The 21,097-nt window shown below is 42.3% G+C and overlaps 1 non-coding gene across 1 annotated transcript; it reads right to left on the bottom strand.

Annotated features, from left to right (window-relative positions):
• Positions 1-3,253: 3,253 nt before the first annotated feature.
• LOC124987793 (U6 spliceosomal RNA) lies at positions 3,254-3,360 on the bottom strand. The gene has a single exon (XR_007109303.1). It is a non-coding gene; the product is annotated as a U6 spliceosomal RNA (small nuclear RNA).
• Between the last annotated feature and the right edge of the window lie 17,737 nt (positions 3,361-21,097).

Here is a 21,097-nt window from a genome sequence, read left to right as displayed (position 1 = left end):
TTCTCTGGAACAGGGCGCATCAGTAGTGATCTGCAGATCTGACAAGACGTCCCCACGGCTCCATTTATTGGCGCCGCCTGCGGGCGCGCAAGCTTTGTCTTATTTCCGAGCAACTGGCAAGACAGATGTGATCATACTACTTGGAGAAGAAACTGTCCAAGTGGCTTAGCACAGCACCAGCAAGCACTTCTAGGGGAGGAATGATGCCAGCTCCCTCTCATTTTACAGGAGGAAGGCACTCACCCAGTCCTGGAGACACCAGCTAGTGTGTGCCTGAGTCTACCGGAATGCATCTGCCAGGCACCTGACAGCGGGATGCCCCTTTTTCCCTATTGACCTCTCAGCCCAGTGTTTCAGAAAATCTCAGCACTGCTCTGGGCAGAGCTGGGGAAGAGGAGGTGGAAGGACCTCCTGAAGGTTTTTCAGGAAAATCCCAAAGGCAGAAGGTCTTCTGGAGGGCTGTGGGGCTCTAGTGGGAAAGGAAGCTCTATCATTAGGGCAAGTCTAGAGAAGTTAATTACGTGAGTGCTGACCACCAGTTTGTAGTAGGCAAGCCCTTTATACACATGTTATGCATCTTGAATGCACATGGGAATAGTGTGAGGGATTTAAAAAATCTGATGCCCAATACAATAAAATCATCAGTTCTAGGGATCAGGCCAAGTCATTGATTTTTTTAAAGCTCCCTAGGTAATTCTAATGTGCAGCTGTGTTTGAGAATCACTGTTTTAGGGACATCATCTTAATCCTTACAGAACTTCATCTGACTGATACCATGATGATGCCCATTTCTTAGGTAAGAAAACTGAGGCTCAAAGAAGATCCATGTGTGATCCAAGGTCAACTCAGAAACAAGCACAGGTGAGTCTGGTGCCAGAGAGCAGGCATCCAGCTTCTGGACTAAGCCCCTTTTAATTTTTATTCTCAAGTTTATTCACTGGAGAGACACCCTGAGGTTATAGCAGGAAGAACTAAAGTCACAGCTTTGGGCAGAAGACTGTACATTCAGGGTCTTGAATAGAGAAGAAGGCAAGATGGGGAGAAAGAAAAAACATCTTTGGCTTTCTTTGGGAAAGAAAGAGAGTCCCCAGGTGACCCTGACTCCAGACCTTGCCCTGGTTCTATTGTTTGAAAGGTGACATGCAAAGAGTCAAGCCCAGTCACATGGGCAGCCTGAAGTGATGAAATGAGCACTGGACTAGGAGTCAGGATTTGGGGTCTACCTGGTTAAGCCACTGGCTGGCAGTGTCACCTTGGACAGATCACTTAAACTTGTTTCTTCTCCTGTACAATAGTGGTTGATTGGAATTATCTCTTGCTTCCAGCTCACACATTTTATGGTGATTTCAGGTCATAGTGTGAATAAATTCACCTCGGGACTCAAACTGGAAATGCTAATATTGATAAAACTGAGGCTCCAGATTGTTCAGAATCTCCTAGTAGTTTCTAGTACTACCCTAGTAATATGTGCCCTCTCAACCCCTCTGTTCTTGTCTTGTAGGTCATTGTATAGTTGGAGAACTTCAGGGCATTTGGAGGAGCACATGACAGAATATGGGAAGCAGTTCAAGGCCTCCAAAACACTGTAACCCAACAAATTTAAGGAGGTTCATAGCAGTTTTGTGTTTGGGAAGGTGGGAAGAGAAAACCAGTCTTTTTTTTTTTTTTTTTTTTTTTTCATACCAGGGATTGAGCCCAGAGGTGCTTAACTACTGAACTACATCCTCAGCCCTTTTTATTTATTTTTTATTTAGATACAAGGTCTCACTAAGTTACTTAGGGTCTCTCTAAGTCGCTGAGGCTGATCTGCACCTTCGTGCCTGGTGAAAACCAGTCTTCTGAAAGAGAGCCTTCTCATAGCTTCAGTTTTTATCACCAGCCTGATTCCTGACTGGGCCACAGGTTCGCTGGTAATGCCTATGAAGAGCTTCAACAGTTTAAGGCCAGAGTGGTGACTTATTATCCTGAGGAGGCCCAGCCTGGGCATGTAAGGGCACTGCCATCCAAAGCACTTCAGATCTCTCTATGTGTGTGTCTTGGGCCTCAGTGTCCTAATTTCTGACTCTTCATTAAAATACCTGGTGAATTGAAAAAATACAGATGTCCCTCAACTTACAATAGTGTTCTGTGTCTATAATCCAACATAGGTTGAAAATATCATAGGTCAAAAAAGAATTTAAGGGGCTAGGGTTGTGGCTCAGTGGTGGAGCGCTTGCCTCACATGTGTGAGGCACTGGGTTTGAACCTTAGCACCACATAAAATAAATAAAGGTATGGTGTCCATCTCCAACTAAAAAAGTTTTTAAAAATATGAATTTAAAACACTTAACCTACCGAACATCCCAGCTTGGCAGCACTGTACACTGCAGAGTGTTGATTGTTTCTCCTTGTGATTGTGGGAGCTACAGCTGGATGCCACCGCCCAGCATCTCAAGAGAGTATTGTACTGCATATTGCCAACCTGGAGATCAAAACTCAAGATTTAAAATATGGTTTCTATTGAATATGTATCACTTTCAAACCATTGTAAGTTGAAAATACCAAAGTTGCACCATGGTAAGTTGGAGACTGTCATCAGAGCTGTGGCCTATCTGGATGGATGAAAGCAATAGTTTAGGTGACACACACAGACATGTTTTTAAAAGCTGCTATGATTGTAATGTGCAGTTGGAGTTGAGAACAACACTTGTAGAGGTGTAGAGACTGATGATCAGTCTGGAGCTCTGAGAAGGCAAGTCAGACTGGAGATCCAGATCTGAGGCTGAAACTGTGTGGGTACATGAAGAGGGCCATGGAAAGCCAGAGAGGGCCGAGGACAGAATCTCAGGAAAGCCCAATGCCAGCAAGGGAAGCAAGAGAAATGACAGAAGAGGCTAAATTGGAGGAACTTGAGATATAAGGGGAAAAACTGGAGAGATGACCTTCTAAAGAACATCCCATGGTCACAGAGGTCAACAGTGGCACCACCACCAAGAGGCTGATTTAAGATTAGGACTGAAAGAAAGTCTTCGTTGGTCTTAACATCTGAGCAGTCTTGGGTGGCCCTAGCCAGAACATGGTGGAGACAGTGAAGCTGAACCACAGTGGGTTGAGAAGGGAATGGAGGTAAGCCAAGAGAGACACTGAAACTTCTTTCAGCAAGCCAAGGATACAGCTATGATTGGGACACATTTCCTCCCCTGAGACTGTGAGCATCCCCTCACCACCCCCCAGGAAACATAAAAGGAATCTGGTTGTTATTTTGTTTTATTTTTAAACTATGGAATGCCTCATGAATTTATGTCTCATCCTTGCACAGGGGTCATGCTAATCTTCTCTGTGTTGTTCTAATTTTAGCATATGTGCTGCCAAAGAGAGCACTGGCTGTAATTTCTGATGCCCAAGTTGAAATGGGGTTCTCCCCACAGGCACAGATACATGCTCCAGCTCACACGAGCACTTGACACCGGAGGAAAGCCAAACCAAACTCAGAGCCAGAATATGAAACCTATTTAAAACATGCTTGATTGATTCTTCTCCGAAACAGTGTCAAACTCAGGGTAAAATAGCCCACTGCAACCAGGTGGCAAACCAAGCAAAACCAGCCATGACTTCAGGCCACAAAGATCAGTGCTGAGGCTGCCAAGCCTTCGAGGCCTGACTTTGTCGCCTAACAGGAAACCCGTGGAGCAAAACAACCTATACTCCTCCTCCGGGATGGTTGACCACTATAAGGGAATTCAGGGAGGCTACAATGAGAGAAAACCCACAAAAACACCAAAAAAGAAACAGAAGCCCTCTGTGAAGCCCAACACTGTAAAATGCAACCAGACACCTCGATGCTGAGAAGAGAATTTGCCATCTTCCTTTCTCCAGCTTCTTCAGTTGCAGAGATCAGCTCTGCAATGAGACAGGAGGAGGCAAGGATCGGTTTGTCCCACTGGTGTCTCCTCTTCTTTCTCCTCTAGGGGCTGCCCACTCCTTTCCCAACCTGACCCTCTCAAGAACCACTTCCACCAGAGGGGCTGCTGGGTAGGAATCCGCAGGCTGCCAGGCTCAGCCTTCAGCCATGGAGCTGTGCAAAGAATCTGGTGGAACTTCAGTACACTGTCTCTGCCTGAGTTGCCCCATGGCCTACAGTACAAAGACAAGGGAAAAGCACAATAGCAGTTTCCCCTAATTGGGGGTAACTGGAAGTGGACACAAGGGGGCGCTCTCTGTTTTGTCCTTGGCATGGGGCATGTTAGGGTTATTAAAGTCCCTTGAGCCTTTAGGAGTGGTGCACTTTTTTGTTTGCATATTTTACTGCAATAAAAAAAAATTGTTGCTGTTGGTTTTTTTAAGGCAATGACGAATATGCCCAGTGGCTCCCTCTTGCCAGGCCCCAAAATACCACCCTGCTATTTCTCTCTCTTCAGGCAATGGCCTACAATTTTCCTGTTGCCCTGCAGCCACCACCATGCAATTTGCACCTCACTAATTTCCTGGCTGGCTCTTAATGCTGTCTGGTCATTGCTCCACCCTCCCTGAGATTAGTGACCTGTTGCTAGACCTACCCATCAGTTTGCTGTGTAGGGCTTAGGAGCTATCTCCGATTGGCTGTCTGTGAACTGGAAGATTCTTCTCAGAAATTCAGTTTTAAAGACTCACATAGAGGGGCAGATATTCTGGTGACACAAAATGCAGCTTCCTGAAATCCTGTGTTATGAATGGAGCTGAGGTGGTTTTGGAGCTGTTCCGAGCAAGCCAAATATTACATTTCACTTAGGTTGGAGGGGGTGTTGCTTGGCAGGATTGCGTGATTGATGCTCTTGCTCTCCAATTTTCTGCTCACTGAAGCGTTAAAGCGGCAATCCTGAAGTCACTATAAAGCCAACGGCCTGGGCACAGAGCACTTAATTCCAATCTACAAATGAAAAGCTTTTATTACTTTCTTTCCTTCTCGTTTTGCCTCAGATCTCAAATTATCTTTCACAGGGTCTTGCCAAAAATGTAACTGGCAGATCTCGAAGTACTTTTGCAGGTGGCAATTAAAACAGCTGAGTTCTTCTCCCTCCATAATGAAGGGTTAGGAGGACTATATATAAGTACTGAGTAAACACCTCAGATTCTCTATTTATGCTTCCTCATTCTTAAGGCAGGGTGGTTTAGTGGAAAAATTCACTTGGGTTAGATGTCAGAAGAGCTAGGTTCTGGTACAGATTAGCTATGTGACCTCAGATAACTTATTTAGACTCTTCAAGTCTTGGTGTTCTAATCTTTAAATTGAGAGAATCACACTAGATGATGTCAAGGGTCTTTGTTGTCTTATGTTCTAGGAATTCATGATATTGTTGCACAGCTAAATATATGTTCATTCATCTTAATTAAATGTGTTATGGTTTGTAAGAAAAAAATCCTGTCTACTTGGAGGTGGGCGTTCATTCATAAGCAAATATTGATTTAACAAATTCTGTGGTAGGCACACAGGCAGTTCTGTGAAAGACACAAAAATGAGTATAACTAAGCCCTTATTCTCAAGTATCTGTGAATATTCAAACATATTAGATGTGGTGTTATCCCCTTTGAAACACAATAGTAGTAATGAGCTTGTCAGCTCACTCTAAGTGGGCATGGACGAGACATAAACTCCTGCCCAAATGGTGGTCCTCTTTAGGCCTGATCTCCTACAGATTGCTGAAAAGTCGTCTCTGAAAAGTTCTCAAAGTCCAAACAGCTTGCCAGATTCTTCAAATGAATTCATTTAGAAAACTTGCTCAGTTTAAAGCATATGCAAGTTGATGTTTGGTTCACTTATTGATCTTAAATTGCTCAAGATCTCTCTGGCCATTTTAAGCTTTCCCGTGTGTGTGTGTGTGTGTGTGTGTGTGTGTGTGTGTATGCGTGCACACACACACATATGCATGTATCTGCTCACATTAGATATATTTGTTTGTGCTTTACATTTTAAAAGTTCCCCAACAGTCACCAGTACATTTCCACTGTCAAAAGCTTGCATGTCCACATGTCCCATGGGCCTCCTGCCCTGACATCTGTGGAGCTGGCATCTGTGGCAATCTTACCCTTGCCAGATCTGTCCCACAGAATGTTCTAAAGAGAAACAGCTTGTTTCTCTTCTGGTTGAAGGTTAGGAAGGATGTTATGATTTGGATATGTGGTGTCCCCCAAAGCTCATGTGAGAGACAATGCAAGAATTTTCAGAGGTGAAATTATTAGATTACAAGAGCCTTAACATAATCAGTGCATTAATCCACTGATATGGATTAACTGGGCGTAGTTGTAGGCAGGTAGGGTGTGGCTGGATGTGTTATTTTGTCCATGGTAAGTGGAGCTCTCTGCTCTCTGCTTCCTGTTCCCATGTTCTGAGCTGCTTTCCTCCACCACACTTTTGCATCATGATTTTCTGCCTTACCTCGCGCGCACCCAGAATTAGGGAGTCAACCATCTATGGACTGGGACCTCTGAAACCATGAGTCCCAAATATGTTGTTCTTGTCAAATCTTTTGGTCATAGCAACGCAAAAGGTGACTAAACCAAAGAAGAACCTGGGGCGAAACTGCCAGATCCCTCCCCTTGGACCCCTGTTACCATGGTGGCATCATCCTCCCACCCCAGCATTCAAAACCCTCAAGCTCTCCAAATTCCACCCCCTATCTTCCTCCAGTTTGAAAAGTTGAGACTTCGGGTGGGAATGGGTTTGAGTCTCAGTTGGCAGGAATGTCAGAGATCTCTAGAAAGTATTTGTGAGACATTGGGGGCATATAAGGAAAACCCCTTCTTTGGACCCAGGAGGCACATACTTAGGAGAAGCTGAGAACACCAAATCTGGAAGGGATGGAGGATGGAGGGCCCACCCAAGCTCTTCACTCTAACATGTCAAAAAGCTGACAGGTGACATATTCAGAGTTACTAACCAAACCCTGTAACTCCTGACTTCTATCCCAGTCTCTTTCTGCTTTGCCACTATCTATCCACTTCTATACTTTAAAACCTTTATCTTGGGACTTTTCATCCTAAGGGATCTTTATTATGCAAATGAGTGCTCCAGGTATCAGAACTGGGCTCAGTCCTGGAGGGAGTTCTCTGTCCTCAGCTCTAAGCTGAGCTGAGCCTCCCCTTCCTTGCCTCCCCTGTTCCTAAATCACCCCTGACTCCTCCCATGGAATCACCAGTCGCAGATGCATCATGCCCGCTTTTTCCTGGGAGATGGGACGTTAGCCCCGTTAGTGTTCAGTGACTTTCTATGCCAGAACCCACTCTGCCCATGTGTGCATCCTCATTCCTCCAGTGTGATTTCTCTCGTGGCAGAGTCTGGGTGCAGGCTGCCCACCATTGGAATGCACTCTCTGGGCAGAAGTGTGTCAGTGTGTAGCACAAGCCACAGGGCAGGCAGAGTGTGTGGCGGGAGCTGTCCTCCGCAAGGACAATGGGACTTTTATTTCTGGCCTACCTCAGCTGGCAGTCTCTCTCCCACTCTGTCTCTTGGTCGGGCTTTGGTTTAAAGTTACTCTTTCAGGATTAGCTTGGTGTTTTCTTTCCCATACCACCAGGGAAGTTTCTGTTTCCGAAGTGGACCTTGCAGACAGGTCAGTCACAGGCCCTTGCCTGGCCACTAGCATCAGCGTTCAAAGTGTTCTCTAAATCTGCCTGACAAACAGAGGACTGCTGAGCACTCCTTGCCGTGTAGAAGGGCACACTGCAAGGTGAGCTAATCTTATAATCATTGTTTTCTATTGGGTATATGTAATTATAAGCAAGTGTCCCTCTCCCTGTCTACCCTGCAAAGGTTTTCACAGAAGATCCTGGAAGAAGCAGCTGGTGTGTGGCTTTGTCTGTTAAGCAGGCCTTGCTCCTTGCTCCTCAGTTTTAAGACTTCAATCACCATGAAGTCTGGCCACAAAGACATTCATCCCATCTCCTTTGCTCTGAAACTCAATAACCAAAAGAATGAAACACCCTAATGTTTTTTGGTACCTCTAAATCCAGTTGAGAAAGTTTTTCTATCTCTATTTATCTATCTATCTAATCTATCTCTCTATCATCTATCTATCTGTCTGTCTATCCATCACCTATTTGGACTGGGAATGAAACCCAGGGCCTTTGTGCATGCTCGACCAGAGCTCTTCCACTGAGCTACATCCCCGGCCTCCCCTCACTTTTTTTTTTCCCAAAAAAATACTGAAAACTGTTGGAGGGAGAGGGTGAGGACAGAACTTCTGAAATCAGAGATGCTTTTGAGGAACCCCAAAGCTCTGATCCCATGATCTTTATACCTTGGGAGGTCATGCAGGGCTGTTAGAACCTTGCCCCCAGCCATTTCCAAAGCTAAGTGGCTGGCTTCCTAGTGTTTTCTGCTTGAGGAAGTTGGGCCCCAGAGACACATCCCAACCCAGAATCTGAGTGAGCACCAAGAAGACAGAAAAGTTGGCCCTTTGCAAGCCCATTATATGCTGTTAATTTCACCACATAACATCCACATATGCAGCGTGTTTATCAGGTAAGAGGGAGCACTTTAAGAACAAGAGGTGACTTCCCTCAGTATACCATTCTCCTACTCTGGACTCTATGTACTTTTAAAAATTTCTTTTCAGTAGTACAAAAGCAATACCTATATAAAGCAAAGAAAACAAAACAAAATCCATTCCTCTGACCCGTCCTCCCTACAGCCTCCTCCTCAGAGTAACAGTGACTAAAGTTTGGTGCATATCTTATCAGATCTCTCACTTTCAGTGATCCAGATAAATACTCCAAGGACAAGTTTTGCTGATTTTTTCTCTTGTTTTAAAATTAATTTTATTGAGATGGATTTACCTACAATAATATATGTGCATTATAAGTGTAGAGTGGGATAATTTTTTTTGTTTTTGTTTTTGTTTTGGTACTGGGGATTGAACCAAAGTGTACTTTACACTGAGCTACATCCCCAGTCCTTTTTATTTTATTTTTATTTTGTAGGGTCTTGCTAAGTTGCTGAGGCTGGCCTCAAATTTGCTATCCTCCTGTTTCAGTCTCCTGAGCTGCTGGGATTAGCAGTGTGTGTCACTGCATCAAGCTGGGATGAGTTTTGATACATGTATGCAACCTCAACACTGCCACTGCAACCATGACACATAACATTTCTGTTATCCACAAATTCCCTGGTGTCCCTTTGCTGACAATTCCCCATCCCAGACCAGGGCTGGTCTGTCCTCTACTATTGTAGAGTAGTTTTGTATTTTTTAGAATTTCATCTAAATGGAATCATGCATTATGTACTATTTTGTGTCTTTTTTTTTTTTTTTTTTTAATCAGCCTGATGCTTTTAAGATTCATTTGTGCTGTGGTGTGTAACCTTAGTTATTTTCTTTTGCTGGCTAGTATTCCATTATGTGAATATGCCATAATATGCTCATTACTCTTCTGTTGTTGGACGTTTGGTTGTTTCCGGTTTAGAGCTATTATGAATTGCCTGAAAAACTGGTATATTGTTATTTGTAATCATGACAAAAGTAGTAAATCCAAGTTTAGTTCAGAGCTATAATTCAGAGCTTAGTCATTAGCAGGCATGTCTCTAAGGCAAACATTTTTATGTGAACAAAAAGTACAGATAGGTCATCTAAATCTTGATTATAATAATGATAATTATTGATGTTAAATGCTTGCATGACACTTCCAATTTGCAGACTCTATTTTCAGACACACTCTCTGGTAGTTTAATAAATCTATGAATTCCAGACTCTTAATATGCTCTTTCTCAATCCCACCTCCTCATCCACAATCCACAAGGAGGGACAGGGTTGACTCCACTGGTTCTTAGAAAACATGAGGAATTCTGTTAATAGTTTTACCCATGAAACATTGACCCATGAGCCTGCTTACACAGACCATTTAAGCCCTGATTTAGATCAAGTTCTGGGGAATTCCAAGAGACCAAAACTATTCCAAGAGGTCTGCTATATACATATCCATTGATTGAAAAGAATCCATTAAAAAGAATCTTGGAAAAAAATAGAAAGTAGGTAGCAGCAAAACCTGATTTGACTTATTTTGCTGACTTATTGCAGCAATTTTGATGATGGAGGACATGCCACCCAAAAGCAAAATCATGGAGCAAACTGGTAGAATAAACTTACACATTTAAGTCATGGAGTTCATGCTTCTAGCCAGGAATGCAATTTTCCTCTCACTCGAATTATTCATTTCCTTTTTAATAGGTCACGTCTCATTTACCTTGATTTAGCATTGAGCCAAATATGGTTATATAGTTGGTGCGGGGGAGGGAAGAGAGGGAGAGTGAACAAGAAAGAATTAGATAGGAAATATGGTGGTCCTGTTCTTAATATCCAAGTGCATGCAGGTCAGGAATCGTACCACATCTTTGATGTTTTTTCTATTGTGGGAAGAGGAAAGGGTTTCCCTCTGTTTATATGCTTGAAAGAATAACGAGAAGTATGCCTGAAAATGCTGTTTGATGAATAGTGCTTTTGTGCATGTCACTGTGAGGAAGTATCATAATGTACATTTCACCACGAGACCAAGGAGAATATTTAAAAAGGAAACTCCACTCCAATGTGAAAAATAGACTGATCCCTACATCTGTCTACAGGATGAATAAATCACTAAACAAATATTTAAATGGCCTTAAAATACAATTTTAAAAAAGCAATTCCCTAAGGTAGTTGGCGTCCTCACTAGAAGGTTTATTTTCTTTGAATGTCTAGATTGTCACATATCACAATTACAGTTATGATTAATTTACAGGGAAAAAAATTACATGTTCACAGTCTGTTAAATGAGATAGATAGAAATAAAGTCTGAGATGAAGAATTTCTTCACATTTGGTAAAGAAATGGCACAGTCTGATGTTCCAATTCTGACAATTGATTAAAAAAGAAATCCACCTAGAGCCCTGATTTCTTTCCACATATCATCTTTATGATACAGTTTGTGTTTTACTAAAAAGCCCACAAGGTAAGCATAGCACTCAAATATTTTTTGAATAAATAAATATTGACCTTATATAGTTCTTAACATTCCACTAACATTTTAAACAGCATATTGTTTTTATCACTATCCTGGTGGATAGAGAGCATTTGTATCAGAAGTTAGAAAATTTTCATGATCCTCAGGAATGATGGACTGAGCTACACCTGGGTTTTTCTTTTGATAAAAAGTTAATATTTTCCCCATCAAATCACATATTAAAGGGCTGTGTATCTTTGAGTGAGAGCTAAAATATCCTTACTTTTTTAACTAAAAAGAGTAAAACAAATTTGTTTTACTGTGTTGAACGATGTAGAAAAGTGCATATTATGCAAAGGTATAATCCTCTTACTGAAGTCAGTGCTTGTCCATTGTAAACCATCCATTAAACTACAAAGTGTAACCTTCCAGTAGCTTTTCTTACCTTTAAATGCATAAACATTTTTAAAATTTTTAAGCAGAAAAGTATGTCATACTATACACATTATTTTTCAATTTGCTTTTTTCATAATGAGATTTTTTTTCTTTTTGGTAGTACAACTTTTTTGTTGGTTCTTTTTAGTTATATATGACAGTAATGTCCTTTATGATAAAATTATACATGCATGAGATATATATTATTCTGATTAGGGCCCCAGTCTTTGTGGACAGAGATTTTTTTTTAAAGTAACATGATAGTACAGAGTTCCGTCCAGCCTTTAAGGGAAAGGACCTCTTTCAGTAGAGAATCCATTCAGTTAAAATTTGCTGTCTTAACTGTGTAGTGGAACTGTTCTGGGTACCAGGACCCAAGAGGGCAGGAATTCCTGCCTTCATAGTTAACTTCTCTGCATCAGTTTATTATCTATCTCTTGAACCTCTGGGGCCACATATTTTAGTTACTGGCTGAACATCTGATTGCAAACCTTCCTTTACACTAAAATCTAAAATATAGTTAAATGAATACAGCATCTGATAAGACTTTATTAAATATGTTTTTGTATAATCACATGGAAGCTTAAACATGTTTTTAATCCTTGAATTTAAGCTATAATATGTTTGGTTTCCTGTTGTTTATCTCTGATATGCAATACAATATGGATGTAGTTCTTCTTGTCAACTGAGGGGATTTGCAGTCTCCTTTGTGCCACAAGTTGTAACCAAATCATACACTGACCATAAGCAAAACCATTCTTTAGGCAGAAGAGAGCCTGTTCCCATATACCACAGAGAAACTGTTGTCCTGGCTTAGATACTGTTGGAAGGGAAGGTCATCCTCAAACATAATGCCTTAGAAAAAAGGATAAAGCCATCTACATTTTCTTGTTTTGTATTCTTCCATACCAAGCCCCCACCCCAGGGCCTGATAGGTTCCTCTTAGGAGGAAATGTAAATCCTGGGCTAAGGAAAATGTCCATAAAGTCATTTCTTAATACTGTCTTCCTTTCACACACCTGATTGGTTATGACAAAGAGACTGAGCTTGATCCCTCCCCGAGGGTTGCTGGCCGTGCTAATCTGTCCTCTAGGTCTTCCATGGGCATGCAGAGCCAACCAACCAGCTGCACTGCACAGAGACCCCATTGAGGCTGAACTCTGTTAACTTGCTGGCTGAGTCAGGGTGGCATTTATGACTGCCTGCTGAGCTTGCTTGGCCCACAGTAGACTGTGTGGGCATTTGTACTGTTCCAAGTGGGAACACCTCTGCCCAATTCTCAACCTTGCGCAAGAACTTTTTGAGCCCTGGCAGCTGAGATGAACTTGGAGGACAAAGAGGTATTTGCTCGGAACTGAAAATGAACCTCTCCTAGGTGAATCAAGGCAATTTCTCAGGTCTAGTAGGGATATGCTGAGGTTGGGAGAGCAGCCTGTGGGAGAAGGCAGTCCAGCCTGGCCCCCGAGCATCCCTGCACGTCCTTGCTGAGTTTGCCAAACTGCGAAGCTGATGGTCTTTTGATCCCAAGCTATTTCTGTAGGTAAGTAATGTGGATGATTAAGCAGATCTACAGGGCTGAGTACTTACTCCTCTGTACAGAACCACTGGATTGTCTACTCCCTGACACACAAGGCGCTCAACTCTTGACCCTGATACCCTTACTGTGGCAAAATTCACAATGTGCACAGTTTCTGTCTGTGCCTGTCACACCTCCTCATTGAACTTGGAGTTAGGGAATCAGCTGTACTTCCCATGTTCCTGCAGTTTGCTGTGTTAGAAATAATAAATTGACTTGAGCCTCACCATCCTATGAAATTGGGCAAGTCAACCTGTTTGCTTGCCGTCTTAGCTTCCTTTTGCTGCGTAACAAATCATCCCAAATTTAGTGGCTTAAAACAACACAAAAGTTTTATCTTAAAGTTCAGGAGCTCAGATGTCTGGAGTGAGCCTATGGAGCTAAAACGAAGGTGTTGGCAGGCCTATATTCTGAAGGCTCCAGTGGAGAATCTGTTTCTCTGAGTTTTCCAGTTTCTAGAAGCTATCTGCTTTTCTTGGCTCATAATTCCTCCTTTCCATATTAAAATCACATCACTCCAAACTCTGCTTCCATTATTCAATCTCCTTTTCCTGCCTTTAATTTTGCCTTCCTCTTACATGGACCCTTGTGATTACAATGGGCACCTTGACATCTAAAGATCCTTAATCACATCTGCAAAGCTCCGTTTGCTGTGTAAGGCAACATATTCAAAGGTTCTGGGGATTAGGATACAAATGTCTTTTGGGTGCCATTGTACAGCCTACCTCATTGCTTAGTCATAGCCTTTGGGGTTTTGTCACTTCTTGCATCTTCTATGGTGTTTTTCTTTGCCTAGTAGTCCAGAACCCACTGATAATAATAGCCTACTCTTTAACTCATAGCAAGACAAAGCAGGGGACTGGTCCCTCCTGATGTTATCTGATGCTATGGCAAGAAGGTATAGCTTGCTATTCCTGGGCCAGATCCAACAGCCTGGCACTTCTAGAATGAAATTTCATGAGGTCAAAGAACATTGTCTGATTTATTTGCCAATGAACCCCAAAGCCTATAACTGTGCTTTTTGGAAATAAAGAAGATTGAATTAATGTAAACATCAAATTCTGCTTTTTTATTTATCTTAATAGATTTTAAAAATATTGGAACAATAAAAATCTGGTTACATGTTTATGGAATATATTAAAACAATAATAGATTTTCATACTCCTTGGTGCATGGTGGATGCTTCTAGGAATAGATGCTGTGAAAGCAATCAGAAATCGTGATAGAAATACATAGTTAGAGATGTTCACTGGGGGCTGGGGTTGTGGCTCAGTGGTAATGTACCCACCCAGCACGTGTGAGGCACTGTGTTCAATCCTCAGCACCACGTAAAATTAAATAAAATAAAGGCATTATGTCCATCTACAACTAAAAAATATTTTATAAAAAAGATGTTCACTGTAGCATTATCAATTTAATTTCAATTTGATATTATTAAAAAATATCAAAACTTCTGTCCAAAAATAGAGGTTTTGAGTTTTTAAAAAATTATATCTATTTTATTTGAAATTGTGTTACAATTGAAAATTAAGGTTAGAGTTTTTTAAAATTATGTGGGCAAATGTGGGGTTTTGTCACTTCTTGCATCTTCTATGGTATTTTTCTTTGCCTAGTAGTCCAGAACCCACTGATAATAATAGCCTACTCTTTAACTCATAGCAAGACAAAGCAGGGGACTGGTCCCTCCTGATGTTATCTGATGCTATGGCAAGAAGGTATAGCTTGTAAATACCGGTTGTAAAATTATAAATATAACATGGCTTCAACTCTAGAAATATACACATACATGAAACAAAAACCACAGAGAAATGTGCTAACGTATTGGCATTACTTTTGTGTTTGAATAATCTTCTCAGACAAGTATTTGGGATATTTTCTTCTTGCTACTTCTCAGAATTTTCACATTGAATAGATATAACTTTTATAATTACCAAAAAAAGAATTTTAAAATTGCAATTTTAAATATTAAAGTATCTAGAATGTGCCATTGTCTTTTATCCAGAAACCATAGCATTTGGGGTGATTTGTGAATGATTCACCGCAAAAGCCCTGGCAAACCTGAAGCTTCACATTTTTTGTTCTTTCAGGGAAGAGATCATGGATGATCTCTGAGAAGACAATGGGGGAAGCAGGAGGGGTCAGGAGACCTGGGGAGATGTGTTACTGGAGCATTCGGGGTGTGGCAGTGACCAGGGCACTCTGAAGAAGGCCCTGCAAGCTCAGGATTCAGTGTCCTTCACTCAGGGGTGGAAGTAGGAAGACAGAACACAATTACTAAGACTCTGAAAAGGACTCAAATTACTGACAGCTTAAAGTAATCAATGCAATGAAAGCCATAATTACCCCAATACTGTAAAGGTTTGGGGTTAGGAAAAAAAAAAAAAAAAACCAACAAAAACCAGCTCTCCTAATCTGTGTCTTTCTGTCTGGGTCTCTCTAGTTACATAACAAGAAAAGGACCCGCTCAGGAATGAGTCACAGATGGCTCTGCTCAGTGTTTGCTTTGAAGTCAGTTCAACTTGATTTATCTGGTCCATGGTTTGAGGATGGGGTGGAACGATCCAACATACAGAAGTGCCCCAGGCCCAAATAGGGGACAGAATATCTGCTTCCTGGGCGCAAGTGTGTGAGGAAGGATTTGCTTGCTCTGATTCTGGCTGTTTGGGGGAGAGGAGTGGAGGATGCTACTCCCTGTCCTGCTTGGCCTGGAGTCTGCAGGGCCAGGCTGAGGCTGCTTGTCGCATGGCTGTGTGAAGGCTGCAGCTCTAAACATGAGCCAAGCTTGGCCCCACTTGCCCCTACCAACCAGGGAGAGCCAGACCATCTCAGCCCAGGAAGGTCAAGTGGGGCCCTGGGTTTCAGCCCTCCTTTGTGAGCCTCTGTATTTATAGCTGTTGCTCTGCTCATTTTCTCTCAGGTAATTAATTACATCATCTCTCTCCAGTTTTCTGAAAGGAATAATTGACTCAAGAGGCAAGAGTGTCAAATATTTGTGGAGAGCAGTGTGTGGTGCCTGAGAAGCAGCAGAAGTGAGAAGGTGCTGCTGGGAATCATAGACTCACGAAGGCCAGTGCCAGGCAGTCTCTAAAGTTACCTCGCTCAGGGTCTGCAGATCCCGATGGCTACAGAGACAGAGAGGCCCCTAAGGGTAAGAGACCTAGAGGTAAGCCAGCATGAGGGAAGACGGCCATGGACTGGAGAATGCACATTCTTCCTGAAAGGAGGCAAATCTCAATCTTAAGAATACTTTATAGACCAAAGAAAACACAATTGCAGGTTGCTTTTGGTCCAGGAGTCAGCAATTTGACAGGTTTGGGTGGTCCCACCCCTTCAACATACAGATAATAAACAGATCCAGGGAGATGACTTATCCAGTTATTGACTAGACTAGTCTAGAATGCAGATCTTCTGGCTCTCTGGCCAGGGGATTTCTAGTTTGAATTTTTGCTAAGAATCTGCCCCAGGGAAGATTCTCTGCCCTGTCCCTCCACAGGGAAGATGATGACAATTTGACCAAAAAAAGCACCCATTGATGCTTACCTATTTTAGGAAATAGCCAGCTGCAGAAACATGTCCATCCCTAAGATGAAGCAGTCCTCTTCTAAAGTGTCAGTCAGGTGACTCATTTGCCAATTTGCAGCTAACCAAGGACTGACAAATGTTTCTGGACACCAATCAGAAAGTCCAAAATCCCACCTCAATAGAACACTTGCCCACAGAGACCATCTTGGGAGGTTCTATATTCACTTCAGGAAACACACTGTCCTTTCGAACACGTCACCCCCACTGGAACAAAGGTGATCTGCAGAACAGTTTATCAAAAAACAGCTGGGGTTCCTTTTGTCCCAGACTTAGTTTCAGATACTGCCCTACATGAGAGGATGACAGTGCTCAGGGATTTTTCCCTGTGTCTATCTGCTCCTAGCAGAGAGATGAAATCTGTCCTGTCACCTGAAACCTGTAACTATCTTTCCCCTCGCTGCTGTATCCCTAGCATGGCTGCCGGCAAATTTCTGCTCCACCTGCACTGGAGCTGCAAGAGAAGTGCCGGTGCCCACAGGGGCCTGGGAATCGTCTGTCTTTGGGCAGAGTGCTCATAGCTTTTCTAGGCTCCCCAGGCTGCCTGGCTGGGGCCCCACCTCCTGATAGCACAGACGCTGCTTGGGACCTGGGTTCTTCCCAGCAAGCCCTGCTGTCATTCTCAATTGTGAGAAGGAAAGCACATCCAGTCAACATCCACTTTCTCAATATGTTCTATGTGAGTCCAGATCCAGCAAAAGCCATAGTGAGCAAGACTCCTGTTCTCCTTTCACAATGACAATAGGCAGAATGCTATGTTATGAAAGTTGATATTTATGGAGAGTTTATGATTTCCCAAGTGCAGAGCTAAGCACCTGTATTCTTCCTCTCTAATCCCTAGGAAAATCCTATAAGGTAGGCATTCTTATCCTCTTCTGCGCTAGTAATGAAATCAAGGTTCATAGAGTAAGCAAATTGCCCAGGGTCAAACAGGAACAGAATTCAAATTTCACCAAGGATTAAGCTGGACTCAACCTGCTTCTTGCATAGATATCTGCCTTTTGCTTTGCTCCATCTTATAGCATAGACTCTACCCCCAAATCACTATCCTATGCTATAACCAGATGGGACTCGTATGAGTTTCAGGAGAGGGCAGTTACAACTCAAGTCCTTCCCAGGTCCTATGGCTCCTAACTTTTGCAGGCACCACCCACAGGATATCAACTGTATTAACATGCTCCAGCATTCTAGTTTAGTATAAATGTTGTCAACAATCTTTTGTGTGTGTGTGTGTGTGTATGTGCATACACACATGTTATCTAGGGATTGAATCCAGAGCCTCTTGCATGTTAAGTTTGCACTCTACCAGTAATCTTGCACCCCAACCTCTGATAGACAACATTTGGAAAACAGAGAAGTTAAGAATATTGCTGAAGTTTGGTCAAGTAATAAATGTTAAGAGCTGGGACAAGAATTGAAACAGCTCATGCTCTTAGCCATCATAATGCACTGGTTTGTAAAAGCTTTTAGACATGGGAAGGGGTAGCCTTTCATGTCCAAAGGACTTAGTTTGCTTGCTCAGTGTGTTATATGTGTGTGTGTGTGTGTGTGTGTGTGTGTGTGTGTGTTTTGAGGGGGGAGTGATAAAGAATTTCTTGCCTTATGTTTTGCCTTGTGCAAGGTGGTTCAGAGAATGACAGGGAGATGACCCAAGACCTTTGATTTCAAAGATGAAGGTCCAGGATGGGATGCTGTGATGGCCTGGCAGAGAAAGGAGCTTGAGGTTAAGACAAGAGTGTTGCCTGAGGTTTTGAGAGATGGTCTCTTAAGTCTTGGAAGGATCTGTATAAATAGCACCCCAGGAGTAGTAGAGATCTGGGTCATGCATACAGGGACCCCGAGATGGCAGAACAATGTACCCTGTCCTATGGATGTAGACACTGATTGTTATAGCTTTGAGACCCTCAATAACAGCCCCCAAGACAAAGTTAGGCACAGAGAGAAGGAGATTCTAAGGGAGTCATTTTCTTCAGATGGACAGTGGTGATTGACAGATGGGAACAAAGGCCTGGTGCCCAGAAAGTCCAAAAATTCTTACAAAAGGGGGATGTGGAACCTCAACAATGTCTGATTCCAGAATTCCCAATACTTAGGAGAGTACGTTCATATACCAGATTTATTTTTATCTAGGAAAATAAATGTGACATTTCTTTCAATTTGAATGTCATGGAACAATTCATATCATATGTTTATTCTGTCTCCTTTCCAATTCTTCCCATTTTTTTCAAGCTCCCAATTTTTTCTAAATTGAGTTTGATAGATTAGTAAAGAGAGTAAGGAAAGGGGCTCAGAATTCACACCAGCCAACCCAATCATTTTTCTGGTCCCCTCACATGATGTAGCCTATATACAAATGTCATGTGTGCATTTAGCTGCCTCATCTGTGTGTGGTCCATTTTCCCAAACCATGGACTAAGCTTCCCCTAAATAGGAACCAGATCTTTTCTTTGTATTTTAAACCCTATGTTTTAATGTTGCAATGGTCAGCACAGAACCCAACACCTAGAGAATGTTCATAAATGTGGAGAAAAATGTGTTTAGGTTTTGAATGACCTTTGTAAACATACTTAATTTCTGGGTCTGCCCCTACAATGACAGATCTGCCCTGACCATGGGCATTACTTCCCAGTCAACTGTGATTTGAACACAAAGCAGGGATGTCATTCTGGAAGCATCATAATCAGAAATTACCTGACACCTCTGCAATGTGCTCTGGATGTTGTTGGCTTCTTTCTACCTTCTCCTTGCCTTACCAGACCTTCACCTGGCTCAGTGGAGAGAGAACTACTATAGAACCCAAGACACTGGAGCTTGGATGAATTCTTTAGGTGAATTCCTTAGCTTCTCTTAACTTTTATTCCTTGGTCTTTAAAATGGGAAAAAGAGCATTTACCTGAAGGAAATTTTAAAAGGATTAACTAACACTTAAGCAAAGCCCTGGCATGGAGCAATGCTTGTCATTGATGACCACCCTTCCTCACCCACCACTTCTGTAGCCATCCCTTGGAAGTCAGACCACAATCCAGAAATGTGCCAAATCAAGGGAAAAGGAGGCCTAGCAAGCATTACAGAGGAAAGAAAAGACCTGGAGACTGACCCAGGCTGACTCACAGACAGATATGGATATGAGGTGTCTCCCAAAACTCACATGTGAAAATGCAAGAAAGTTCAGAGGAGAATGATTGGGTTTTAAGAGTCTTAACCCAATCTGTGATTTAATTCCCTGATAGGGATTAACTGAGTGGTAACTAAAGTGGTAGGGTGTGGCTAGAGGAGATTAGAATTGGGGCATGACTTTGGGGTATATATTTTGTATCCAGAGAGTGGAGACTCTCCGCTTGCTGATCTCAATGTGAGCTATTTCCCTTTGCCACACTCTTCCACCATGATGTTCAGCCTAACCTCAAGCATGGAGTCAGCCTTCTATGGACTAAGATCTCTGAAACCATGAGTCCTCAAAGAAACTTTTCCTACTCTACAATTTTTCTGGTTAGGTCTTTTAGTCACAGCAGTGAAATAGCTGACTAAAACACAGACTTGAGACCCTCACACCAGAAAAAGGGAACAACGACTTAGGGCAAGGATTACAGTCCATTTGGGAACTACAAATTGTGTCCCCTTGGGCCTTCCACTGAGAGCCCTAGATCCCACTTACCTCCACTACAGAGAGCCACTCAGCTGTGACAGAATGTAAGATCTTGAACCTGAGTTAAAAATTGTGTTCTGCCACTTACTGCCTTATGACCTTGAACAAGTCATGCAAACTATCCGGACTTATTTTATTTTCTGTAAAATAAATTATATGAAGCCCCTCACAAAATTCCAGCACAGAATCGGTACTCAGAAGCATTTTGCATTATACTGTGGTGGCTACTCAGGAGCCATGCTTGGACATTCACTCTTTAACTGTGCTCAAGTAACCAACCTACCGATGTTTTACTTTCTTCATCTACAAATTGAGAGAGTCATATCCACACTGCTCTTTGTTTGGATGCCTCCAGAATACCTGAGACAGGAATTCTGGAACAAAGAGTTTACTTAGAAGGTTATCCTAGGAAACACTGGTAGGAAAATAGGGAAGTGAGGCAGGGAAGGGGGAGGCATAAAGGGCAACTGGAGGTTCTTTATGCAGGGTAACTTAGGGATAATGTATAGAATATACCCTAGAGTTACCCCAGGTAAGTGGCAAAAATGATGAGGTGTTTGTCAACTAAATTCCCCTATGTTATTTAGTTGAGAGCTGCTCCCAAGCATTGCAGCTTTTAATCCTCCCAGTGTCCTGATTGTGGTCTGAGCATATTCCTGCATCCAGGTTATTCAGGCAGTGAATTTCAAGTGTCTGCCATAATAGACTGCATTGCAGAAGAGAGTGAGAGGGGAGATGGATAGGTTGTCAATGGCACCTGCTTTACTACCTCATGAATTGTTAGAATAAATTAATACAGTAAATATGTGAAGTTCTTAGAGCAATGCTTGACATGGAGTAATTGCTGTCTCAAATAGCATTCACACTAAACAGGTTCAAACCTAACACTTAAAAATATTTAAAAGCATTGTGTGGATGCTCTTACTATCTCTTATTTAATG

The sequence above is a fragment of the Sciurus carolinensis genome, chromosome 6, assembly GCF_902686445.1.
Source record: "Sciurus carolinensis chromosome 6, mSciCar1.2, whole genome shotgun sequence".
NCBI classification, from domain to species: Eukaryota; Metazoa; Chordata; class Mammalia; order Rodentia; family Sciuridae; genus Sciurus; species Sciurus carolinensis.
This window is presented reverse-complemented; position numbering and strand designations above follow the sequence as displayed.